This window comes from Triticum urartu, chromosome 4A (assembly GCF_056163025.1).
Source record: "Triticum urartu cultivar PI428250 chromosome 4A, HENAU_Tu73, whole genome shotgun sequence".
Lineage (NCBI taxonomy): Eukaryota > Viridiplantae > Streptophyta > Magnoliopsida > Poales > Poaceae > Triticum > Triticum urartu.
Window position 1 is genome coordinate 421,743,310 of NC_141876.1, and position 27,404 is coordinate 421,770,713.

The following is a 27,404-nucleotide window of genomic DNA, read 5'->3' on the forward strand; positions in this document are numbered from 1 at the left end:
ACTGGACTCCTGCCCACCAGCACGCCACCGGAGCCGGAGCAGGTGGATCCCCTACCTTACCTCTCCCCAAAACCTGCAGAAGATTGAAATTAGGCTTGCAATCTGCTTCAATTGAGATCTCTGGTGGTTATTTCTGCTTCCTGAGAGACAACATCTGGCTGGAGGATGAGAAGGAACCATGAACTCCGATGAATTTCCCCTATCACAATGGGGGGAGCGCCGGTTGGGTAGTGGTACGGCCCACCTCCGCCCCAAATGGGGGCATAATCTAGGCAGGCTCCTGTAATTGCCCAAGATCAATCTGCTGGTGGTTCTGACTCTCACATCAGTGGGAAATCTCAAGGCAAGAATCAGCAAAAGGAGAGATAGGACATCCAGAAAACTGCTCCTGCCCCTACTTCGGGCCTTATATACTCTGAGGTGATCTGCTACAACCGTGGGGAACCAGGGCATCATTTGGATAAATATGTCAAGCCCAAGAGTTGTTTTATCTGCAAAATGGTTACCCATACAGTTGAGAATTGCCCTATCAGAAGGAAAACCCACAGTTCTGCTAGATATTTTGGAAGTGCTGCTCCAGGATTATGTCCACCATTGACAGAATTTTCTGTGACACAGAATTAGATAGTTTCTTTCCCCTTTCTAGTTGTAGAGCTCTGCCCAGATGTGGTAGTGACCACACTCCTTTGCTATGGGACTCTGGTCTTAACCAAACTCCAAAGAGCAATAGCTTTAAATTTGAAAAGTGGTGGTTGCTTAGAGAAGATTTTACTGAGCTAGTCAGGAAAATCTGGAATGAGCCTACTGGGAGCAGCTGCCTCCTAGAAAATTGGCAGATCAAAATCAGGAGATTTAGAAGAACTACCAAAGGGTGGAACTCCAATGAGGAAGCTAATCTTAGAAGATACAAAAGGCTTCTCCTCCTTGAGTTTGATTCTCTAGATATTAAGGCAGAAACCACTGACCTCTCTGAGGCTGAGACTAATAGATTAAACTTTGTCCATGGAGAGCTCAAGAAAATTTGGCTTCAAAAAGAAATCAAAGCCAAACAAAGGTCTAGAGATAGGAACATTAAGGAGGGTGATAGAAATACTGCTTACTTCCATGTAGTAGCTAACCAGAGGAGGAGGAAAACCCTCATTCACTCCCTTGATGGTCCTAATGGCTCTGTTACTGAGGTAGATGAGATGCTGAAAGTGGCTAGTGACTTCTACAAAGACCTGTTTAAGAAAGAAAACCCTTCTGGGTTCTCTCTACAAAACAATTTTTTCTCTGCTTCTGAATAAGTCTCTCCTGCTGAAAATGAGCTGCTAGAAGCCCCTTTTTCAGAGACAGAGGTGAAGGAAGTCATTTTTAGCTCTTATCCTGATGGGGCTCCTGGTCCTGATGGAATTCCCTTCTTGTTTTACCAGCATTTTTGGGACTTGGTGAAAAATGATCTCTTAGATCTTTTCCAAGCCTTTCATAGAGGAGAGTTGGATCCAACAACTTACTCATGGGGGGTCTGTTGGGGTCAAGTTAAATAACTGTGAAAGTGATTTTTTCCTTGCTGGTAAAGGCCTTAGGCAAGGTGACCCCATCTCCCCGCTTTTGTTTAATTTAGTACAGGACGTTCTTAATAAATGTTGAGCAAAGCTGCTGATCATAGTCTGATTGCAGGGCTCTGTCCCGAGGTCTACCTTGGTGGCATCATCTGCCTTCAATATGCAGATGATACCATCCTTTTCTTAGACAATGACTCCACACATGCTAGCAATTTGAAAACTGTTCTAACCTGTTTTGAACAAGTCTCAGGCATGAGAATCAACTACTCTAAAAGTGAACTCATCCCTATCAACATGGATGATCAGGAGTTAGCTGACTTCCTCTCTATTCTAGTCTGTAATAAAGGTAACTTCCCCATTAAGTACCTAGGTATCCCTCTCCACTATGATAAACTGAGGAGAGAGGATATCCAACCCCTTCTGGATAAAATCATTAAAAGGATTGCTAGGTGGAGGGGAAAACTTCTCTCTTACAGAGGTAGATTGATCCTCATACAAGCTTGTTTGGCTAGCATTCCAGTGTATTTCCTCTCCTTCTTCAAGTTCCCTAAATGGGAAGTGAACCTCATCAATTCTCAGATGTCTCATTGCTTGTGGAATGATTTTGAGGGAAATAGGAAGCTACACCTTGCTAATTGGGCCCTAGTCTCTATGAAAAAAGATCTTGGAGGCCTAGGCATACCTAACCTCCAAGAAATTAACATCTATCTTCTAGGGTCTTGGATTAAAAGATTCTATGAGGAAGACCTGAAACCCTGGAAGCTTCTTATTGCCCATAAATACCTAGGAAATAAACCTAATATTTTTGTCCCTTCCTCCAACCCTAAGACCTCTAGATTCTGGAAAGGATTAAATTCTATTATGCATGCTGTGAAATTTGGCTACAGATGGAACATAGGGGATGGGAGCAGAACCAGGTTCTGGGAAGATACTTGGTTTGGCACACCCCCCCTAGCAGTCCAATTTTATCCTATTTACTCTGTACGCAATGAGCTTAACAAAAGTGTCAATGAAGTTTGGGACGGTCAATGCCTAAAACTCTCTTTTAGAAGGAACTTTAGTGATAGTCTCATGGAACAATGGTTCCAGTTGGAGGAAATTGCCAAAAGCATTACCTTTACTGCCGAGCCGGATGCCCTGATTTGGCAGCTGGACAATAAGGGGAAGTATTCCTCTAGCTCCCTCTATCATGTTATCAACTTTAGAGGGGTTCAACCTGTGTTTATTCCTGTTGTCTGGAAATTGAGAGTTCCCCCTAAAATTCATGTATTTCTCTGGCTTCTCTCCAAAAACAAATTGATGACGAGGGATAACGTTAGGAAGAGACACATCATCAAACCCCTTGATTGTGTTTACTGCTTGGAACAAGAGTCTTGTTCTCACCTATTTTTTGAATGTATAGTTGCTAAACATCTCTGGGCCCACATTGAGGAATATTTATCTAGTCAGATTGGCTCATCCTTCGAATCTGTCGCCAGATTCTGGATTGCTACCAAAATGTGCTCAGTTTTAAACATTGTTAGCTCAGCTGTCCTTTGGTGCCTCTGAAAATATAGAAATGCTATGATTTTCAGTAACACCTCCTGGATTTCCATTCCGCAGGTCTTGAGGTTGATCAGGAACATGGTGAGGAACTGGGCGATTCTCTCCTCCGGATCATACAAGGACAAGTTGATGAGCTTCGTGGAAACCCTAACAAGATCCCTCCAAAAACCGTTGGCGATCACTTGTGGCTGAACAAGGCTCGACCTGCTCTGGGGCTGGACCCATGGGCTCGTCTCAAGATCTCTGATGAAGATGATGGGCACCTGGCGCCGAAAAAGAGGGACATCCACCATGCTACGCCTTCCAGCCCGGTGTCTCTGCTTGCTTACTGGTCGCCGCAGGCTGACACGGCCCCTCTGCTGATGACCATGAAGGCTTCGCTGGACCCTCCTTGTGTCATTTGAGTGCTCTATCCGCTCTGCCTTTGGCACCGCTCGGGTGATTTGTGTTATTCAGAGAACTTGTTCATCCACCCCCCTAGTTTGTAGACTTTCTACCTTTGCTTTCGAACTGCTCTTTGAGCTGCTGTATCAGAATATGTTGTGGTTTCGTTCTCAGCAATGGAACCGGGGAGATGCTCCCTGTTTTTCTAAAACAAATTATTTTATATGTTATTATATATTATTTTTAATGTCATCATATATTTAACAGATACTTACATATGTAAGAAAACAATATCCCACATCTTATTAACTTATAAAAATAATTTCTTAACAAATAAAATCATGGATTGTTTTGGCACGAAAATCCTAGTGATTGTGTACAAAAGCTTGGTAAGATTTAAGGATGAATGTAATAATATCACTTATTATTTAAATATATTTATAACAATATGCTCAGCCCCTTTTTATTTTTTGATAACATTGCTGGCCCAACCCAACATTATAATTAGAATCAGCCTAGCAAAATCGTGTATTTCGAGAAAGTGCAAATGGGCAGTAATTTTTTACAAAATAAAATAAACGGGCCGCATGGACGCTACATTATTTGTTCACCCAGCCCAGCTAATGGCTGTAATTCAAAAAAAGATCAAATTGACTGTAAATTCTACCGCGCAAAAAAAGACTGTAAATTCTGAAAAATGGGTTCAATACGTGCCACATTTTTGGAGGCTGAAATGTGGGCCAATAGGTTGAAGCCAATGCAAGTCGTTGTCAATTTAGTCAACAAATGATTCTGACATGTTAGCCGTTGGATTTACATCCAACGACCGACATCCATCTTCAATCTCTCGTCTTCTTCCTCCAGCGCCGCCGGGACCACCTCCCGCCTCCTGCTGCTAGCAGCTCTGCTTAGCACGCTTCGCTATGAAGCGCTACTCCACCATTGGCCAGGCCATCCCTCCACCCCTCCACACCTCCTGTTCTTCTCCACCGACTGCCGAACCACACCGCACTAGAACTAGTTAACCCTCGTACACCTCTCTGTCTGCGACTCTACTCCCGCGTCTTCCCATCTCCGGCTCATTGCTGTCCGGGGCCTCGCCGTCGTCCACCACCTTAGATGCGCTCGGCACGGCGTGGTCAACGTGGTCAACGAACGACACCATCGGAAGTAGACTGTGCGTGGAGAGGCTGACAGCTGGGTCCACGACTGCACACAAGGAAATGCCTCCTTATTACATGCAAAATAATGATTCCTCCACCTGACATCTGGGACCCACGGGAAGGGCCTCTGTATTTCGTGAAATAAAGTGCCCCCCGCTGACATGTCGGACCCACCAGCTATCTTCGCATGCAAGGAAGTGCCTCCGTATTACGCACAAAAAAATGAATACTCCCCCTGCCAGCTGAAACCCAGCATAGTGGGAGGCTGACTTGTGGGCCTACCAAGTTGACGGGGACGGAGGGCTTTGTCAACTTAGTCAATATGAACGATTCTAGCTGCTGTTACCGTACGATGTTCATCCAATGGCCGTAGTGCTTCTTCAACCTCTGGTCTTCTTGCTCCAGCCGCCCAAACCAGCGCCGGTCGTGCCATGTGCTCCTGCCTCCCGTGGCCGGCTGTGATGCCGCGGAGGCCTCACCGCCCCCTACTACTCCCACCGCTGGCCAGGCCATCCCTCTACTCACCCACACCCCCTGTTATTCTGCGGCGACAGCAGCCTCACACCGTAGCCAAACCAGTGAACCCTCGTACTCCTCTTCGCGTGGGCATCCACTGCTGCATCTTCCCTAGCTCTGAGTCGTCCCCTTCCTAGTCCTCGCCATCGTCGACCGCCCTGGTGCTCTCGGCACGGCGTGGTCAACATGGTCAACGACCGACTTCCATCGGAAGAGTACTGTACGTGGAGAGGCTGACAGCTAGGTCCACGGCAGCTGCAAGGAAGTGCCTCCTTATTACGCGGAAAATAATTATTCCTCCACCTGACAGTGGGGACCCACCGGACGGGCCACCAGTATTTTGCAAAAAAAATCGTTTCCCCCTGACTGCTGGGACCCACTGGACGGGCCACCGTATTTCGCGAAAAAATGTCCCCCCCCCCCCGCTCTCAGCTCGGACCCACCAAAAGTGCCTCCTTATTACGCACAAAAAATGAATACTCCCCTGGCTAGCTGGGACCCACCTTGCTGGGAGGCTGACTTGTGGGCCTACTAAGTTGATGGGGACAAAGGGCTTTGTCAACTTAGTCAATATGAACGATTCTAGCTCTAGTGACCGTACGATATCCATCCAACGGCCGTAGTGCTTCTTCAACCTCTAGTCTTCTTGCTCCAGCCGCCCAAAGCAGCGCCGGTCGTGCCGCATGCTCCTGCCTCCCGTGGCCGACTATGCTGCCGCAGAAGCCTCACCGCCCCCTACTATTCCCACCGCTGGCCAGGCCCTGCGGCGACGGCAGCCTCACACCGCAGCCGAACCAGTGAACCCTCGTAGTCCTCTCCGCGTGGGCTTCCACTGCCGCGTCGTCCCCTTCCTAGGCCTCGCCGTCGTCCACCGCCGTGGTGCTCTCCGCGTGGCGTGGTTAACGTGGTCAAGGAACGACTTCCATCGGAAGAGTATTGTACGTGGAGAGGCTGACAGCTGGGTCCACGGCCACATCCCACTTTTTTTGTGATTTTCCAAGTAAGTCGCTTTGTGAGGCCTGTTGGGCTGCAAATCTTTCAACACGAGGAGAGCTTTCATTCGGCCGGCCGAGAAAATGGCCCATCAGTAATGAGAAATGGGTTGTACATTTTTAAAACACACCAAACCGGCAATTAGTTTCAAATATCTTTTTTTCATGTCAAGATTTTAAATTACATTAATTTTTATGCGTGGAGAATTTGTTGGATTTTATATTGATATACATTTATTTTTAAAATCAGTTTGAATGTGAGTCGAAATTTCAGGATTAAAAACAGTTCGGACCGCACCGAAATATGCAAAATTTCGTATAATTTTTTAACCGTTGCCACAATATGGGTTGTAATGCTAACAAAAAGAATATGGGCTCCAAAAAAACCTTAAGAATTAGCAAATGGGCTGTAAATTATTAGAAATAATGGCAGATGGGTTGTATGCTGTTTTCCACAGATTTGAGGCATTCCTAAAAAAAGGTTGACGCACAAGCACTGACTGTTGGATGTCCATCCAACGGCCATCGTGCTTCTTCAATCTCTGCTCTTCCTGCTCCAGCCGCTCAAACAAGCGCCGGCGGGATTGCCTGCTCCCTCCTCCTCGCGGCCGGTTGTGCTCCCGCGCAGGCCTCACCACCCGACCGTACTCCCATCGCTGGCCTAGCCATCCCTCTACTCACCCGCACCTGCTGTTATTCTCCGGCGATGGCAGACGAACCAGTAAACCCTTGTACAGTCGTACTCCCCTCCGTGTGGGAAACAACTGCCGAGTCTTCCCTGCCTCCGTGTCGTACCCTTCCTAGGCCTCGCTGTCGTCCACCGCCCTGGTGCTCTCGGCGTGGCGTGGTCAACGTGGTCAAGGAACGACTTCCATCGGACGTGGACTGTATGCGGAGAGGCTGCCAGCTGGGTCCACGGCCGCAACAAGGAAGTGCGTCCTTATTACGCGGAAAATAATGATTCCTCCACCTGATAGCTGGGACCCACCGGATGGGACACTGTATTTCACGAAAAAAACATTTCCCCCTGACTATTGGGACCCACCAGCTACATCTTCGCACGCAAGGAAGTGCGTCTGGGCAAAAAAACGATTTGCCCCCTAACTGCTGGGACCGACCAGCTACATCTTCGCAGGCAAGGAAGTGCCTGACAGTCGGGACCCACCTGGTCGAAGCGTACGTAGTGTTGTCATTCTGGTCGCGAACGTGTACGTACATACTGGTCGATGTAGAGGCGCGCACATGTCGTAGTAGAAGCGCGCACGTGTCGTAGTAGAGGCGCGCACGTGTCGTAGTAGAGGCCCGCACGTAGCATTTACACGTACGTACAGTGGACAGGGTGCAAGAAAGAAAATACGGCCACATATGTGTACATACGGGCGGGGTCTCGAACGCCTACCCGCGCATACGTACGGCCAGGGCTCGTGTACATGGCTGGGTCGGAACAGAGAAACAGCGTCGTCGTCGTGTTCATGGGGAGGCAACGGAATGCGTCGTGTTCCTGGGGAGGCAACGGAATGCGTTGTGTTCATGGGGAGGCAACGGAATGCGTTGTGTTCATCGGGAGGGCTTGGACGGAACAGACGATGGAAACGAGGCCCTACGTACCGCAGAACGGAGGAAACGGCCTTGTGTTCGACCGGCCAAAATGGGATCATGTTCATCGGGAGGGGTCTGGCGTACCGCAAAACGGAGGAAACGGACCTCCTACGAGCAAAACAGGGGTCCTGTTGATCGGGAGGGGTGTGGCGTACCGCAAAACGGACGAAACGGACTTGTGTTGGAGCGCTACCGTCGAAACGGGGGTCCTGCTCATCGGGAGGGGTGTGGCGTACCACAAAACGGGACTCCACGGGATACTGTCCATCTCCACCCTCGACCTCCTCCAGCCTCCACGGGCTCCTGTTCATCCAGCGTCCACCGCACGCTACTCCACCGGCTACTATTCAACCACCCCTCCACCGTCTACTGTTCATCCAGCCTTCCACACCACGGGGTCCTGTTCAACCACCCCTCCACGGGCACCCCTCCATCGTCTACTGTTCATCCAACCCTCCACACCACGGGGTCCTATTCAACCACCCCTACACCGTCTACTGTTCATCCAGCCCTCCACACCACGGGGTCCTGTTCATCCACCCCTCCATGGGCACCCCTCCACCGTCTACTGTTTATCCAGCCCTCCACCACACCATGGGGTCCTGTTCATCCAGATGCAATGCCACCGCTCACTGTTCATCCAAACCCCCCGCAACGCTCACTGTTCATCCCATCGATCGGCTTCAGTTAGCAGCAGTAGCGAAGGAATCGCTCGATCAGGTTCAGTTAACAGCCATCGATCGATCGCTCGGGTTCAGTAACGCATAGCCTGCAGTGCAATCATTCGGGTTAAGTTAGAGCCCAACCCCTCGCTCGGGTTCAGTTAGAGCCAACGCCTCACACACACGCGCGTACGTGTACGAGAGAAACGCGCATCGCTCGGCCCCCGACCTCCCACCGTAACCGGGAACTCCCCGAAATTTTCCTCCCCCTTGCTTCTACCATGGTTTTTTTCCGTCATGGACAGCCCAAAGAATGTCATGCAGCTGCGTGTCCGGCCCGGCCAGGACGAAAAGCCCATTTTTTGTCATGATTTTTTGTGACAATTATCGTCATAGAAGTATCATATGTATGACAGAAAAATTCGTTCGGCCCAAAATGTCACGGATGTGTCTTTGTTTTGTAGTGTATGCTCAGTGGTTACCCATGTTTGAACTGTGCTTAATGCAACAGATTCTCTTTGGCTCCACATAATTTCCTTTTGGCTTAAAGCCCATCAAGAGGTGTAGCTATGGTGTGAAAACAACCAAGCCCCCTAGTGATATCCCTTTTTGGTTTTAAACCGATCAAGAGGTGTAGCTATGGTTCAGATATGACCAAGCCCCCTAGTGATGTTCATTATATCCGTGCGGCCGTAAAGGCCGGTTTAGCAAAACTCCGCTTTGTCAGTAGAAGCGCTTTGTATGCTCACACACGATGTAAAAAAGAACAGAGACCCCGCTTTATTCGAGGCTCTCGTTTATTATATAATATATACATTGTCATAAGTATGTGCATAAGAAGAGCACGTGGCTCAAGTATACTAAGGCCGAAGAAGAGCTATATTCCATGGCCGCTTGGTCTCCTCCTCTGATTTACATGAGTCTTTGTGCTCTCGAACATCAATGAGGTAGTATGACCAGTTGTGCAGATTCTTGCTGACCACAAAAGGTCCTTCCCAAGGTGGGGATAACTTGTGCATATCAGTCTGATCCTGGATGAGCCGGAGCACCAGATCGCCCTCTTGAAAGGTCTTGGTCTTAACCCGGCGGCTGTGATAACGTCGGAGATCTTGTTGATAAATCGCCGAGCGTGCTGCTGCGAGATCACGCTCCTCATACAACAGGTCCAGTGAGTCCTGACGTGTCGTCTCATTATCAGCTTCAATATAAGCTGTCACACGGGGCGAGTCGTGACGGATGTCACTAGGAAGAACTGCCTCCGCTCCATAAACCATGAAGAAAGGCGTGTAACCCATAGATCTGTTAGGTGTGGTGTTGATGCTCCATAACACAGAAGGCAACTCCTCCACCCAACAACCCGGTGTCCGCTTCAAAGGAACCATGAGCCGGGGTTTAATACCTCTCAAAATTTCTTGATTTGCCCTCTTCGCTTGACCATTAGATTAGGGGTGAGCCACCGACGCTATATCAAGCCGGATGTGCTCACATTGGCAAAATTCCTCCATCTCTCCCTTTGACAGATTAGTACCATTATCAATTATAATACTGTGTGGAAAGCCAAACCGGAATATCACCTTTTTGATGAACTGAACCGCCGTGGCCGCATCACACTTACTGACTGGCTCTGCTTCCACCCATTTGGTGAACTTGTCAACTGCCACTAACAAGTGGGTCTTTTTGTCCTTGGATCGCTTGAAGGTTCCAACCATATCGAGCCCCCAAGTCGCAAACGGCCAAGTTATTGGAATCATCCTCAACTCCGAAGCCGGAATATGAGCACGGCGTGCAAATTTTTGACAACCGTCACATCTTTTGACTAAATCCTCAGCATCAGCGTGAGCTGTTAACCAATGGAAACCGTGACGAAAAGCCTTAGCCACCAATGATTTTGAACCGGCGTGATGACAACAATCTCCTTCGTGGATTTCTCGTAAAATCTCACAACCCTCTTAAGGAGATACTTAACACTGAATTGCTCCTGTGACACTGTAACGATGTAACTCCCCATTGACTATGGTCATTGACTTAGAAAGACGGATTATTTGACGGGCTGAGGTTTCATCCTCTGGTAACTCGCCCAGTTCATGTAAGCTAGGTACGGGACTGTCCAATCTGGTATAACATGCAAAGCTGCCACCAATTGGGCCTCCGGGTCCGGAATAGCCAACTCCTCCTCTGTTGGTATCTTGACCGACGGGTTATGTAGTACGTCAAGGAAGACATTTGGTGGGACCGGTTTACGACGAGAGCCGAGGAGGCTTAAAGCGTCCGCTGCTTCATTCTTTCGCCGGTCTATATGGTCAACTTGATAACCCTTGAAGTGACCAGCCACCGTGTCCACCTCTTGTCGATATGCAGCCATGAGTGGGTCTTTAGAATCCCAAGTGCCAGACACCTGTTGAACCACCATATCCGAGTCACCAAAGCACTTAACTCGGCTTAACTTCATCTCCTTAGCCAAACGAAGACCGTGGAGTAAGGCCTCGTACTCAGCTACATTGTTAGTACAAGGGAACATTAAACGGAGGACATAACAAAACTTGTCACCTCGTGGGGAAGTTAGTATGACTCCAGCCCCCGAACCCTCCAACTGTCTGGATCCATCAAAGTGAATAGTCCAATATGTGTTATCTGGCTTTTTCTCTGGTGCCTGCAACTCTGTCCAATCATTGATGAAGTCCACGAGTGCTTGGGATTTAATCGCTGTGCGAGGTGTGTATTTGAGCCCATGAGGTCCAAGCTCAATAGCCCACTTGGCAATCCGGCCAGTTGCTTCTCTGTTTTGAATGATATCTCCCAGAGGGGCTGAACTTACCACTGTGATAGGATGACCCTGAAAATAATGTTTGAGCTTCCGGCTTTCCATAAATACTCCATACACCAGCTTCTGCCAATGTGGATACCTCTGCTTTGATTCAATAAGCACCTCACTGATATAATAAACCGGCCGTTGAACCAGATGTTCCTTTCCAGCCTCCTTGCGCTCCACAACAATAGCCACAGTAACAGCTCTGGCATTAGCAGCCACATACAGCAGTAACGGCTCTTTATCGATCGAAGCTGCAAGCACATGCGGTTCAGCTAATTGCCTCGTCAGATCCTCAAACGCTTTATCAGCCACCTCGCTCCAGACAAAGTCATCTGTTTTCCTTTAGCATCTGATATAAAGGGATAGCTTTCTTCTCGAGATGACTGATAAACCGGATCAAAGCCGCAATCCGTCCGACCAAACGTTGAACATCATTGATACACGCCGGTTTAGCCAAAGATGTAATTGCTGAATTTTTTTCCGGATTAGCCTCAATGCCCCTGTTTGACACCAGAAAGCCCAAGAGTTTGCCTGCCGGGACACAAAAGATACATTTGTCCGGATTGAGCATCATCTTGTAAACCCAGAGATTGTCAAAGGTTTCTCTCAGGTCATCGATCAATGTTTCCTCTTTCCTGGACTTTATCACAATATCATCCACATATGCATGAACATTGTGCCCAATTTGCTTATGGAGACAATTCTGAACACAACGTTGATAAGTCGCCTGGGCACTCTTGAGCCCAAAGGGCATGGAGACATAGCAGAAGGCTCCAAAGGGAGTTATAAAAGTTGTCTTCTCCTGGTCCTTAACTGCCATTTTGATCTGATGGTAACCAGAATAAGCGTCCAAAAAACACAAGCGGTCACAACCCGCCGTAGCATCAATAATCTGATCAATACGAGGGAGGGCAAAGGGATCTGCTGGGCAAGCCTTGTTCAAGTCTTTGTAGTCCACACACATACGCCAAGTGCCATTTTTCTTGAGAACCAGCACTGGATTAGCCAACCACTCTGGGTGAAAGACCTCCACGATAAACCATGTAGCCAACAACCGAGCTACCTCTTCACCAATAGCCTTGCGCCTTTCTTCGTTGAAGCGGCGGAGAAACTGTTTGACCGGTTTAAACTTAGGATCAATGTTAAGTGTGTGCTCAGCGAGTTCCCTCGGTACACCTGGCATGTCAGAAGGCTTCCATGCAAAGATGTCCCGGTTCTCACGGATGAACTCGATGAGCGCGCTTTCCTATTTGGGATGCAGGTTAGTGCTGATGCTGAACTGCTTGGATGAATCGCCAGGAACAAAATCAACCATCTTAGTATCTATGGCTGATTTAAACTTCAATGTCGGATCGTGTTCTGTAGTTGGCTTTTTCAAACAAGTCATATTTGCCGGATCAACCTTGTCTTTGTAAAACTTCAGCTCTTCCGTGGCACAAACCGACTCAACATAAGCCGCATCACCTTCCTCACATTCCAAAGCGATCTTCCTGCTCCCATGTACTGTGATGGTCCCCTTATAACCTGGCATTTTAAGCTGCAGATAAACATAACACGGCCTCGCCATGAACTTGGCGTAAGCTGGTCGCCCAAACAGAGCATGATACGGACTTTTGATTTTTACCACCTCAAAAGTCAAAGTTTCTGATCTTGAATCATGATCATCTCCAAAAGCCACCTCTAGGGCTATCTTGCCCACTGGATATGCAGACTTACTGAGCACCACACCATGAAAAACAGTGTTTGACGGTTTAAGATTCTTATTTGTCAACCCCATACGACGGAAGGTATCATAATATAGAATGTTGATACTACTTCCCCCATCCATGAGCACCTTGGTGAACTTATACCCCCAACCTGAGGTGCCACCACTAAGGCTAGATGACCCGGATTGTCAACTTAGGGTGGGTGATCCTCTCTACTCCATAAAATGGGTTGCTCAGACCAGCGCAAATACTGAGGCACCGCCGGTTCAACAGAGTTCACAGCCCTCTTGTGAAGCTTCTGATCACGCTTGCACAAGCTAGTGGTGAAGACATGATACTGCCCACTATTTATCTGCTTTGGATTGCTCTAGTAACCCGACTGCTGCTACTGGTTCACCTGATGGTTGTAACCTCCCTGGTTGCCCTGGTTCCCTTGGTTGCTGTGTCTGGTTTGATTGCCGTGAAATCCTGAACCGGAGCTGCCGCCTCCGTAACCCGGTCCATGAAAACCACCTCCTGAACCACCGGGCGTGCCATTGTCATACTAAAACATATTGGAATTCTTGAATTCTCGCATGATATAACAATCCTTCCAAGGATGTGACGCTGGCTTATCCTTTGATCCATGCTTTGGACAAGGTTGATTTAACAGGCGCTCCAGATTGGGGCCTGAACCTCCGCCCCTCTAGGGCTGTTTTCCCTTACGGCGCTGACCGTTATCCTGAGCATTGGTGTTAGCCACAAAGTCCAAACTATTGTCGGCCTTGCATTTACCATTATTCCCATGACCTGTCGGGTTATGCTGCTGCCCCTTGGTGTTGCCGTTTTTCTTTCCTTTCCCCGGTTTGTCCTCCTCTGAGTCAGGATCTTTGGTATTATCTGAATCGGCATATTTAACCAAAGCGGCCATAAGTGTTGACATATCATAGCAGGGACGTTTGAGCCTTCCTAACTTCTGTTTGAGCGGCAGAAACCGGCAATTGCCCTCCAACATTAACACTGCGGTATCCGCATTGATGCGATCCGATGAATGCAGAATAGCTAACTCCCACTTCACCCAATGGGTTGTAGACTCCCCATCCTCTTGGACACAAGCGGCCAGGTCTACAATTGACATCGGCTGCTTACAGGTATCCTTAAAATTCTGGATAAACCGATGCTTCAACTCGGCCCATGATCCGACAGAGTTAGCTGGTAAGCTCTTCAACCAAGTACGAGTTGTCCCTTCCAACATCATGGTGAAGTATTTAGCACACACCGCTTCGTCCACATCTAACATCTCCATTGCCATATCGTAGCTTTCAACCCATGCCTCTGGTTGCAAATCGGCAGTGTAATTATGTACCTTACGAGGGCCCTTAAAATCCTTGGGCAGCCGCACATTACGCAAAGCGGGGGTGAGACACGGCACCCCTAAGGAACTAAATACCGCACCTGGCTCTACTGAAGCGGTAGGTGAACCAGAGTAGGTTGACGGGCTCCATGCAGAGCTGCTAATTCGGCCTCTCGACGTGCATGACCATGATCCACCACATCCTGCGCATTAGCCCCTCCACCTGTCGGGTTGTGACCTCGCGGCGAATTATGGCGACGTGCATTGCTGGACACGACCGATTCATCCTCAACGTGCCTGCTGTAGCTCCGGCTCGGGCGGGGGGGGGGTGGAATGAATCCTCTCACGGCTATGTGAATAAGCATGCTGCTGGTTTAACGCTGTTTGAAGGAGCTCTCTGGCCCGTCGTGCCTCAATCGCAACTGGTGACTCGCCATCTGTCAGGAGGGCTGCCAATCGTGAAGCGGCGGCCACAATGTTGTCCAAGGGTTGGAGTAATGCCTCGGGGGCGTCGGAACATACTATGGCACAATGTTGTTCTGACGAGGCGGGTCCATCGTGCGCGGCTGAACCGGCGCTCCAGTTCCCGATGCCTCCGCCCGGTTTAATACTGGCTGATTACTAGTTCCTGCTCCTGGCATGTTCAAGAGATTTCTTGGCTCATAACTCGGCGGGAGATGTGACCGGAATCTTCTTCTCATGACTTCCTCTGAGGCATTCTGATCCAGCCTAAGTCGGTAGGCCTGAGCTTCCAACTCGGCCCATTCTGTAGCCATCCTAGCGTTCTCTGCTGCTAGGTCTGCTTTAGCCTGAGTTATCTGATCTTTCACATTTGCGATCTCCGCATTGTGCTAATCCCGGGCTGCCGCGTCTACCTCTGCGGCCATCAATGTTGCCAAAGTGTCAAACAAGTCAGAAAAAACTTGAGCCAGAGGTGGCGCCGAGCCCCCTGCTCCCGCTGGCGTTGCTGTTCCGAACCAGAGAGCATTGCTGCGACAGTTGATGAGTGGGGTGCTGATTGTGTATCGTCCATAAAGATAGCGACCCAGTTTGGCAGATCAAGGGGGTCCGGAATACTGTTGCCATTGGAACCTCCGCTAATCTGGCCGTCCTCCAACTGATATAGTGATTCGGTTTCTCCAGTTGAAGACTCGTCATCAGAGCAGACAACGGTTTCTCCATCAGATGCCGGTCCTTCCTCATATTCTGCTCCATGGATGACACCTACAAAAACATGCCTTGCTGCGGGCTGAACTAGGAAAGGGCTTGCACGCTGAGCCGTCTTGATGATGTCGGCATAGGTGTCCGGCTCAGGGCCCGGTTCGCCGATCTTGCCGATGAAGATGTGAATCCCACCAAAGGTGACCTGGTACCCATATTCGATTGAACCGGCCTCGGGGCCCCATCCCGCGTCGTCAATGTAGAGCTTGCCGCGACGATTCTTCGTCATCCGGCCCACAGCGTATCCCTTGAGTCCATCAAAGCTGCCCTTCAACAACTCGAAACCATCATGCGATAGCCCCACGGTGGGCGCCAACTATCGTGGGTTTGTCACGGCAGATGTCCTCGTGAAAGGACTTAGTCGTGGAGCCATCGCTACGAGTTAGCTTAAAGGGGTTAAACCGGACAAGGGGACACGAGGGGTTTTATATTAGTTCGGCCCCTTCGATGAAGGTAAAAGCCTACGTCTAGTTGTGATTGGTATTGCTAGGGTTTCGATGACCAGGGAGCGAATCCTCTTTGCCTGGCTCTCGAGTTGTTGTCTGTTGTCCTCAAACCGCAGCCGGGCCGTCCCTTTATATACATAGATTGACACCCGCCAGTTTACAGAGTCCCGAGACCGGGTCATAGTGGTGTCCGGCTCGGTCTCTATTCCTCTAACTTACAATACAAGTTTATATGACAAAGTCGGTTCACATCTACAGGCTTTAACCCGCCTTTGGGCATTGGGTCTTTGTAAAGTGCCACCATCTTCACATCTTCATGGAGCTAACCCGGCCACTCCTAGCCGGTTTACCTCCAGTAACCATATCCCCAACAGTAGGGGTGAGCGGTACTACCGCTATGGCCAGCGGTACTACCGTTCCACCTCGCGGTACTGCCGTGCAGTAAGGCGCAGAGCAGGACCTGGACCCAGGGCGGTACTACCGCCCACGAGCGGTACTTCCGCCTCTACTACCACAGCTAGTGCCTCAAAACCCGACACGAGAGGAGAACCCTCGAATTGAGGCGGTAGGAGCATGGAGCCGCAGCGGTACTACGGCTGAGAGCTCCAAGCGGTACTACCGCGCTGAGGAGCGGTACTGCCGCTTTGTAGCTCTCGAGCGGTACTACCGCTGGGACCAGACCACTGAGAGAAGGCAGCAAGGAAGACTTCAACGAAACGGAAAAGCTCAAAGGGTGCACAAGGAATGTGTACGTGTTGATTCCCCCCTAGCCTCACCAATGCGGACCCCCTCTTAATAGTACGGCTTTCCTACGACTCAAATCCACGGAAAAATGTAGACAAAGGCCGTCTTCAATAGTCTTCGAGGGGGACAAAAACCATCTTGTGCCTAGTGATGAAACGTTTTTAATACTCAAGGCACACGATTAGTCCGCAAAAGCATTGTCATCAATCACCAAAACACCTTAGGGATAAATATGCCCTTACAATCTCCCCCTTTTTGGCAGATTGATGACAATACAGAATTTGCACAAAGGAGAAAATATAGGACATAAGCAAACCCCACATCTCTAAAATATAGACGGGCTCCCCCTAGATGTGTGCTATCTAGAAAAGTGCTTTGGACTTCACGGCACACATACTAGGATCAACACTCCCCCTATATTTTATAGACAATGCATATCTTGCAAAAATAAGGCTAACACTAAGCAAGATAGTAAATATGAGCATAATGTAACTAGCACAAGATAACATAGGCTCAATAAGATGCGATAGAGTGCATATGTCTTACACCATATGATAGATAAGTCTCACGAGCACAACCAAACCAACGCAAGCAAGGTTCAACACGAGAAAAGAGTTTGCGAGAAAGACAGGCAAGGCAAATACGCCACACAAACACACGCTTGGAACTCGACAATGAAAATCCCTAAGCTCTCTCCCCCTTTGGCATCGAGACACCAAAAGGGCAAAGAGTGCTGCTAAGGCTCTAGGTGATAGCAAACTGAGGGGCTCAATCATCATATCCTGGCGGTATCGTCTGCACTGCCATCCTCAGTCGGAAACTGCTCGGTGTCTGAATCGGTCCACGGATAGTGCTGCTGAATCCACTCCTCCTCATCAGTGATCTTGCCCTCTGAACCGCTGGCAACGGTCGCACCCAACTGACGCATGAGCTCCTTGTGACGACTCCTGGCCTGCTTCTCAGCCACATGAGTCATGTACTGACCGTGAGACTCCATGCAGAAGAGTTTCTTCATCTTGCGCTTGAGCTTCTTTGCCCAAGAGGGCTCTGCTCTAGATGGCTCATAGTCATCGTCATCATCAGTATCAGCCTCGGTCTCCATGTCAGCAGCTCCAGGCGGAACGCCAGAACTTGGAGCTGCGGTGCCCCAGTTCTCCTTCTTCCTCAGACGCTTGATCTCATGAGAAACTAGATCCCAGTCTCCAGTACCACCTTAGGATACACACGCTCCCAGGCCTTCTCAATGAGCAACATGATAAACAGTCCATAGATAGGGAACTTGCGCTCAGAGACGGTGGAAACCAACTCAGACCACATGCATGAGAGATATCCAAAGAGTCTCTAGTGTTTTATTCCTTCTCATGTTGACAGAAAAGAAGCATGTCCACAAGATAAGAATGTACCATATCCAAGTTGCCAATGCGAGGGAAGAGGGTCTCCCTGAAGATGTGATGGAGAATATCCAGAAATGTTGGCAGCTCATAGGTCTCCTTCTGAGTCACTGGGTTAATCTTCAAGGTACAGTTTGGCCAGAGAGATTGCTTGTGAGTGCAAGTTGCATTGCGGTGAGGGCGAAAGCCAACTGAGTTCTCAAGACCTTGATCCTAAACTTTAAGAAGCTCCATGAAGGCCTTCCACTTGACAGTAAGCAGCCTGCCATTTGTCATCCAAGTCAGAGTCCTGTCCTCATCTGTTCCAACATGGACGGTGGCATAAAACCGAGCCACCAAATCTGCATCAAAATCCTTGTTGAACTGCATGATCCTGAGGATGTTCAACTGAGAGCACATCTGAAGAGCCTCCCCAAAGTAGTCAGGATCCTTCTCCATAAAGGCAGCGTCGATGGAGCGAACATCAACAAAAAGATTCTTCTTGGCTTTGATCACATAAAAGTAGATGGCATACTGAAAACGGTTCCAGAACGGACGGTTGACCAAGGCAGGTTCTTGAGCGACCTCATAGGGGTTGCGCCGACGCTTCTCCCAGAATTCCTTGGCAGACGTCTCTGTCACAGACTTGGTCGTTGGCTTGGGCTTGGATGCACTCATCTTCTTCATTTGAGGCGGAACACTTGGCGGAACACTTGATGAAGCCGCCGTTGTCTCAGAGGTGCAGTAGTGCTTGGAAGTTGCACGCCCGGGGTTGACACGGCGCGCATGCTGCTCAGAAGGACCGTCACTTGGAACCAAACACACGGACACACGGAACAACCAGAAAGAACGAGCATAAGATACAAAACACAGCAAAAGAGATCAAAAAATGGCAGGAACATGGTGGAATTAGGCAAACATCGGTAGTACCGCGATCTGTAAGCAACAGTACCGCCCGTGTCACAGCCCTATAAATCTTCTTGTAATTAGTGGCATTGCATCCACGCATCATTTTCAATTCCTATTAGTTTTGAAATGAGGATGACAGAAAACCCCAGCACCAATTAAACCAATTAGGGTTATTAAAAAATACTTTTTCAATGAACCTGAAATGCCCTTCTAAAATGTTCATCTTCTTTGCCTTGGTCTAGAACCTCTGACAAAAATGATGCACACTTTTCTAGGACAACAGAGGGTAACTGAACTAAATCATATAGTATTTGCATTTGGGCATTTAAATGCTATAAAATATTTTAAATGCTCAAATAATCATAAACTAAAATGTTTACTGTTGGATATATTCTAAGCAGTAGCCATGATTAGTTTTATGATTTTTGGAAATGCCCTGGCATTTTTAATAAAGCCCTGAAGTTACAGAAATAATAGAAAACAGAAAATAGAGGAGAGAGAGAACTTACCTGACTTACCTGTTGCGGCCCAGCTGGCCGGCCCACCTGGGCGGCCCAGCCCGCCTGGCCCCTCCCCTGTTGTCTTCCTCCTTGCCAGGAGGACGGGCGCGTGCCCGACGCGCGCACCGCCGTGCGCCACCTCCTGCTTGACACCGAGGGTCTGGACGCCTCTGGTGTTGCCACGCAGACCCCCTGGACCCCTCGACCGCTCCACTCTCTCCCTGCCTCACCTCCCTCGCTCTCTCTCCCGAAGTAGAGCGAAGCCGTCACCGCCGTCCGTCGCCACCATGACCACCGTGCCCCCCTCGCCTCACTGACCTGTCCACGAACCTTGCCACCCTCGCCTACGCCTCTCCGTCGATCCACGTGACGTGGGAAGCCCTGGAGAGCCGCCATCGCTGTCGTCTTCACCTACGGCCTCCGGAGATCGCCTTCGCTACCCCGTTGACCTCAGCGCGTCCCCGAGCCCACTAAGCATCTCGTCGCACCCTCCGTGAGCTCCTGCTCCTGCTTCCCCTCTCCGTTTTCCCCTCGTGCACCATAGCGACTGCACCACGCTCACCCGCACGCGCCGCCGCAAACCTCGTCGCCGGCGCTACTCTAGCCACTCCCCGGCCGCGCGACCACCACGGTTGGATGCGGACGAGCGTCTGCATCCCGTAGCTGTGCTCCGCGCGCCAAACAGCATCTTGTAGGCGAATCCCGCGCCGCTCCACCGCGTCTGCTGCCGCCGGCGGCTAAACGCCGGCAAGTTGACCGTTGACTGGGTGGGCCCAGTTTGACCCCCCTGGGTCACTGACGTGTGGGCCCCATGCCACTAACTAAACTAGGATTAGTATTAGTTTAACGCTAACTAAATTTAGTTAGTTAACTAACAGCTGACCAGTGGGTCCCACTGGTCAGGTGTGACCTGGACCGCTTCTATTGACCAGATGATGTCAGCATGATACAAGGCTGACGTAGTAAATGCTTTTCTGCATTTTAAATAAATCTAAATGATTTATTTATTTCCAGAAAATCCCCTAAACTTCTAAAATTCGTAGAAAATAAACCGTAACTCCAAATGAAATAAATTATAAATGAAAAATGATCAGAAAAATATGAAGAATCTGTTTATGGCACTTTCATGCATGATTGAACAAGTTAACCTCACTGAATAGGATAAATCATGATTAGGGCAATTTATGAACTAGCATTTGGAGTTGGAGTTTAGCCCTGTTTGAATTCCACTTCAATTAACTTGGCTTACTGCTGCATTAGGTCAATTCAGTTCCTTAACATGACATGGCATTCATTTGATTGTGCATTGCAGTGAATGTTGGTTCTTTTGTGTTTCCCGGTGATTGTCCCCTCTCAGTAGACGTTGCTTCGATGATGTGATCGATGACACCGATGGAGAACTATACTATCTTCAGAAGTGTCAGGCAAGCAAAACCCCCTTGTTCATTCTGATACAATCCCACTCTCTCGCTCCTGCTCTCTTTACTGCATTAGGACAACAACTATTCAACTGTTACAAGTTGCGGTAGTTGACCCCTTTCCTCTGCATGACCTGTCATTGCCACAGTAAATAGATGAAACCCACTAGCATGAGTAGGATTTGTTTGAGCCCTGATGTGCCTAATCATTCATGCTTGTTTGTCATGCCTGCTACTGCTTAGAGTTGAGTCAGGTCTGATTCATCGGGGATGAATTGGAATGGCGATGAACATGTCCTACTGTGTGAGCTAAGTGTGTGAACATGATTTGGTAAAGGTAGCGGTGGGAGGCCATGTAGGAGTACATGGTGGATTGTCTCATTGAAACTGTCCTCAGGAACTGAGTTCTGTGTTGGTGATCCATGAACAGCTACTACCACTCATTGGGATCCTTAATTGACCCTCTCGACTTATTAACTGCCCTAGTCCTTTGTCCAGGAGTTGCAACTAGTTTCTGGTGTTTATAGGATATGTGTTGGCGGCCATGCGTAGCGCTAACCCTAGGGGTGGGCTATGATGCGGTAGATACACTGTGGCACGGGGTACCGGGCGCCCGTTCGGTGTCTTGGGAACCCTGCACACATCATTTGGGGTTGTGAGCGAAACTTTGGCCGGATCTCCTCGCGGATGGAACCCGAATAGGCGATAAACCTGGACTAGAGACTTGTGTGGTTAGTAAGGTCGTGGCCGACACCCTCGCCAGGCTTCCACTTGAAGGTTGCCGAGATACATGACGTGTATATGGTGATAAGTGGTGAGAGCGTGTGTGAAGAAGTACACCCCTGCAGGGTTATGATTATCTATTCGAATAGCCGGATTCCTCAAATATGGAAACTTGGACCCCTTGCATAGTTCATAGACAAGTGAATGTGGATACTCTGAAATGCGCAAGATAAGCGTGAGTGCTATGGATGGCGTTCTGTAGGGAGACGGGAGCGGATCCATAGTGGTGTATTGATACGGTGAATATGTGGACTCATGTGCGCCACCTCAAAAGAGTTGCTTGCAGTCGTAGTTCAGGTTAGCCATTGAGTCAAAGCTGGCTTGCTGCAGTTAAACTCCACCACCCCCTTTATTGATACCGATGCATATGTAGATAGTTCTGATGTAAGTCTTGCTGGGTACATTTGTACTCATGTTTGCCTATTTTATGTTTTGCAGAGAGACATCAGTCTCGCTAGTAGTTCCGTGTGGACTTCGACGTTTAGCTTGATACCTCAGCTACGATCTTGTGCCCTCGGCAAGGTCTTGTAGGTAGTCAGGCTTCTAAGCCATTTTCATTTATAGATTTCTGTACTCAGACATGTTAAGCTTCCGCATGTGCTTTGATTTGTATGCTCTGAGTGTTGGGTCATGAGACCCATGTTTGTAATATCTTGCTCCTCGGAGCCTAATGAATAAATACTTGAGTCGTAGAGTTATGTTGTGATGCCATGTTGTATTTACACATATTGAGCATATTGTATGTATGATTGAAATGCTTGGTATGCGTGGGATCCGACAACCTAGTTGTTTATCCTTGGTAGCCTCTCTTAAGGGGAAATGTAGTCTTGTGCTTCCATGAGCCATAGTAGTCCGCTATAGCCCGGTTCACCGGAGTCCTGCTAGCCCAGCACTACTACTCCGGAACACTTGACTGGCCGGCATGTGATTCACTTCGTTCCTGTGTCTGTCCCTTCGGGGAAATGTCACGCAGTGACATCCGGAGTCCTGCCTAGCCTGCTACAGCCCAGGTTCTCGGAGTCATGTTAGCCCAGTGCTACAGCCCAGATTCGCACGCTGCTGACCGACATGCTCGATGTTGATTCATGTATGCCTGTCCCCATGAGTTAGTGCCACTTTGGGTTCACGACTAGTCATGTCGGCCCAGGTTCTCTGTCATATGGATGCTAGCGACACTATCATATACGTGAGCCAAAAGGCGCAAACGGTCCCGGGCCATGGTAAGGCGACACCCGTGGGAATACCGTGCGTGAGGCCGCAAAGTGATATGAGGTGTTACCGGCAAGATTGATGTGACTTGGAATCAGGGTCCTGACAGCTTTGGTATCAGAGCCTGACTGCCTGTAGGATTACCAAGCCAAACTGGTCGAAGTTGAGTCTATAAATACTTTAGTTATATAAGGGAATTGATTGTGGAAGGGAACGTAAGGCTCTTTTTACTTCTTTACCTCATGCCCTCTGATCCGAGTCATCCTCTTCCTTTCTACGGGGATTAAGAACTAGGCCTTCTCATCTATCTATCAGGATGACGTGTTACTAATTTGTAGACTTATAGGATTGATGGATTCGAGTCTCGGTTCAGTTTCTATTACTTCCGTATGTTCATAGCTGGCCTCAGAACCTTGATATGGTGATGTTGAGCGGTCATGCCACTATTTTGCAGGATGTCTCAGATATTTTTGAGGATTTACAGCCGTTATGTTGTCCGAGTCATCCCAGGTTTCTAACTAGTCTGATGCATTTGCAAATTCCTTCCTCCCATTACCGACGTTCCTTTGGGCCAGTTTAACCACACTAATCGGTGAGTTGAGGTACTCTGTTGCCTCGACATATATGTTGGAGCTAATATTATGAACCTAGGTGTTTTAGGGAGTCACCTAGTAATCTAGCCATGTTTTGTGTTCCCGGTGTGATGATTCTGGCCACCATTCTCGAAAGCATCCCGTGATGCCATTTAGTAGTAGGCATTCTATTTCTGGGTTCTTGAACCCAAGGTTCACTCTACTTAATTCGTGTAGATAGTGTTGCTCGTTCCTTTAGGATATTAGTAACCTTGCGACAGTCCTCGAGGTTCGTGGTATTTCCTTCTTCCAAATACCATGAACCATTAAGGCAGATGTTCTTTGAACCAAAATATCACAATCAGAGTACTCTTGAGGAGTTCTCCATTCATAATTGTGATTCTGCCAGTTCTACCTTTCTGCATGGGTTATCTGGAAGAAACCTGTTGAACTTGGTTCGACATATTAATCTATGCATCCACAACTCAGAAAGATATATGTCCCCTTGAGTTGTCCCTCTTCATTTGTATTCCGACCATCGTCTATCAATTGATAGACAGGAGTAATTGTGCATCCGTGTTATCAATGCTTATTATTCTTGTGGTCCGTTAAGCCATTCTATTTCAGAATGACTAGGAGAAACAAACTCCAGTACCTCATCCATATCCAGGATTGGGTCAAAGTAGTTGTGTTCTGCAGATCAAATGCCAATCCAGCTTTTGCTTCATTCTATCCTGGAGTATTACCCCCTTTATGTCAGGATTGTCATGAGAATTGCACCATCTCTTATACATTCTTGACGCAGTGATACTTCTTGCCATCATTGTTCATTCCTCGGTTCCCGTGTTATTGCAACGGGAATGCCGACAAGCGAGCTATATGATGTGTGAAATCAATACCCCTAGCAATCCTGTTGCTTGGTAGTAAATGGACAGTATTCTCATTCTTAGCGTGTTGGTTATTAAATCATCATCCTAAGATTGATTGTGCTACCTAGTCCTTATTTCCGGTGCACTCTTCGATCAATGAGTTAGGATTATTCAATCCCTTGCTTATTTGATCATATCGTCTTGCTCTGAAAAGCAAGATTGTTCCTGAGCTTAGTAACATATCGGTCGTTCGTGATTTTCCGAAAGTCTTCTCAGAAGTATAACCAGGTTGTCACCTGACCGCTATGTTGAGCTCGTGATCACGTTGGTTTCTTATAAACCACCCCTTCTCCAAGAATCTGTGTTGGATACCCCTGAGCTAGTTGGTTAAGCTAAACAACAACTTGGAGAGTTGGAAGATAAAAGCGTGTCTGACTTAGTTCATGTTAAGGGATATCTTTGTGTGTGTGTGTGTGTGTTGAAGAAAGATGATATCCCCATTGATTGGTCCTCGTGATCAGTTGTTGGATCTTTTGCCTTGTCAAAACTTTGACTTGAGTATGGGCTCTCATCAAGTCAAATCAGAACCAACGATGTTCGTAATGTTGTCTTACTCGTGGTTGATCCCTCAAGCATACACCATTACATCTTTTGGTCTGACCAATGCTATCACTGTGTTCACATGATGGTGGAAGTCCAGTGATATGGAAATTCCGATGAGTTGCTGTTGAGCCCATCAGCAGCATTTTGTCTCCCCCATGATTCATGTTGAACATCAACCTAGTGTTGGAAATTTTGTAAGCAATGCATTCATGTTCCGTTCATGAAGCTTATGCTTGGATGAAAGAAGTGACTTTCTCCCAGTTCTTGTGCATTAGGTGTAAGTTGCCACCATGAATTTGAGAAAGGGTTTGTTTTGTTTCCCTTGGAATCATCCCAAAACAGTCATGCATACGTGTGAAGTATTCTATGGTTTGGTAGATTAATTACCTCCACTCCATATGTGTTCCTAGCACACCTAGCCACTGATTGATTTGTTCAAGAAAAAGGATTTGTTGTGGAAATCCTAGGTCATGCACAAGACTTCGTTACCCTAGATGATGGTTTCCCACCTGAACTCGGTAGTGTTTTATCATAAGACTACTATGTGGTCATGCTTGTCTAGGACAGCGTGTTCACATGTGTTTAGCAGAACCAGCTCATGTTTTGGAGCTTGCTATGTTAGTTCATTTCTCGAGAATCTCGCAACACCATCTTGTGGAATTGTGTTGCAAACTTTCTTTTCAGACATGCTGAGTCTGAAGTATCCTATTACCAATCGGATCTGAATCTCAAGCAGATATGATGGTTGGAACATTCCCAACAGTTGCATCTTGTTCCCAGCTTGCACCGCCATTGTGCCAATTCCCCATGGGCTGCTCTTCTCGGTAGTTGCTGTCCAATATCATCTTCAAACGTGGACTTACCATGGGTCCCCTCCACCTCCGATGATAAGCAAATCATCCTTTGCGTTGTCTTCAACAAGGTAGTCCACATCATCCAGTCTAGTCCGGGTATGCCATCCCTTTGTACTCCGCCAAACGATTGTTGTGAATTGCCTTAGGCTGGTATAAAGAGTTTCAATGATCTCTGAATCAAAAGTAATTCTTCTTGCCACTTAAGGGAATAGTTCTTCGAGTCACCTTCCCAAGGTGCCCCATTACGGGATCATGGCAATTATTTCCCCGCCACCTTGACACCATCCACCATCTTTCTAAGCGTGGAATTGTTGCCACCAAATCAAACCCGTCATTTGTTCTTCCATTCCTCTCGGTGTGTTTTGTGTCTCAACTCAAGATGTTTCAACATCTCATTCTGCGAGTTGATCATGTATAGCTCGATCTTCGAGAAGATCAATTCTAGTAGAGTTTCTTTCCGTCGTCACCGCATGGAAGAAGATCTCAAAAGCGAGGACGTCAAGATCAATATGATGCAATGAAGCTACTTCTTCGAGAAGGGCAGTTGGATTGAGAAGATCGTGTTAGCTTGTGACCCCTCTATCTTCTTACCTCACGACTTGAATCTCGGGATGAGATTCTTGTTTAGTGGGGGTGAGTTGTCACAGCCCTAGAAATCTTCTTGTAATTAGTGGCATTGCATCCATGCATCACTTTCAATTCCTATTAATTTTGAAATGGGGATGACAGAAAATCCCAGCACCACTTAAACCAATTAGGGTTATTAAAAAAATACTTTTTCAATGAACCTGAAATGCCCTTCTAAAATGTTCATCTTCTTTGCCTTGGTCTAAACCTCTGACAAAAATGATGCACACTTTTCTAGGACAACAAAGGGTCACTGAATTAAATCATATAGTATTTGCATTTGGGCATTTAAATGCTATAAAATATTTTAAATGCTCAAATAATCATAAACTAAAATGTTCACTGTTGGATATATTCTAAGCAGTAGCCATGATTAGTTTTATGATTTTTGGAAATGCCCTCGCATTTTTAATAAAGCCCTGAAGTTACAGAAATAATAGAAAACAGAAAATAGAGGAGAGAGAGAGAACTTACCTGACTTACCTGGCGCGGCCCACTGGCCAGCCCACCTGCGCGGCCCACCCCGCCTGGCCCCTCCCATGCCGTCTTCCTCCTTGCCAGGAGGACGAGCGCGTGCCCGACGCGTGCGCACCGCCGTGCGCCACCTTCTTCTTGATGCCAAGGGTCTGGACGCCTCTGGCGTTGCCACGCAGACCCCCTGGACCCCTCGACCGCTCCACTCTCTCCCTGCCTCGCCTCCCTCGCTCTCTCTCCCGAAGCAGAGCGAAGCCGTCGCCGCCGTTCATCGCCACCTTGACCACCGTGCCCCCCTCGCCTCACTGACCTGTCCACGAACCTCGCCACCCTCGCCCACGCCTCTCCGTCGATCCAGGTGACGCGGGAAGCCCTGGAGAGCCGCCATCACCATCGTCTTCACCTATGGCCTTCGGAGATCGCCTTCGCTGCCCCGTTGACCTCAGCGCGTCCCCGAGCCCGCTGAGCATCTCGTCGCACCCTCCGTGAGCTCCTACTCCTGCTTCCCCTCTCCGTTTTCCCCTCGTGCACCATAGCGACTGCACCACGCTC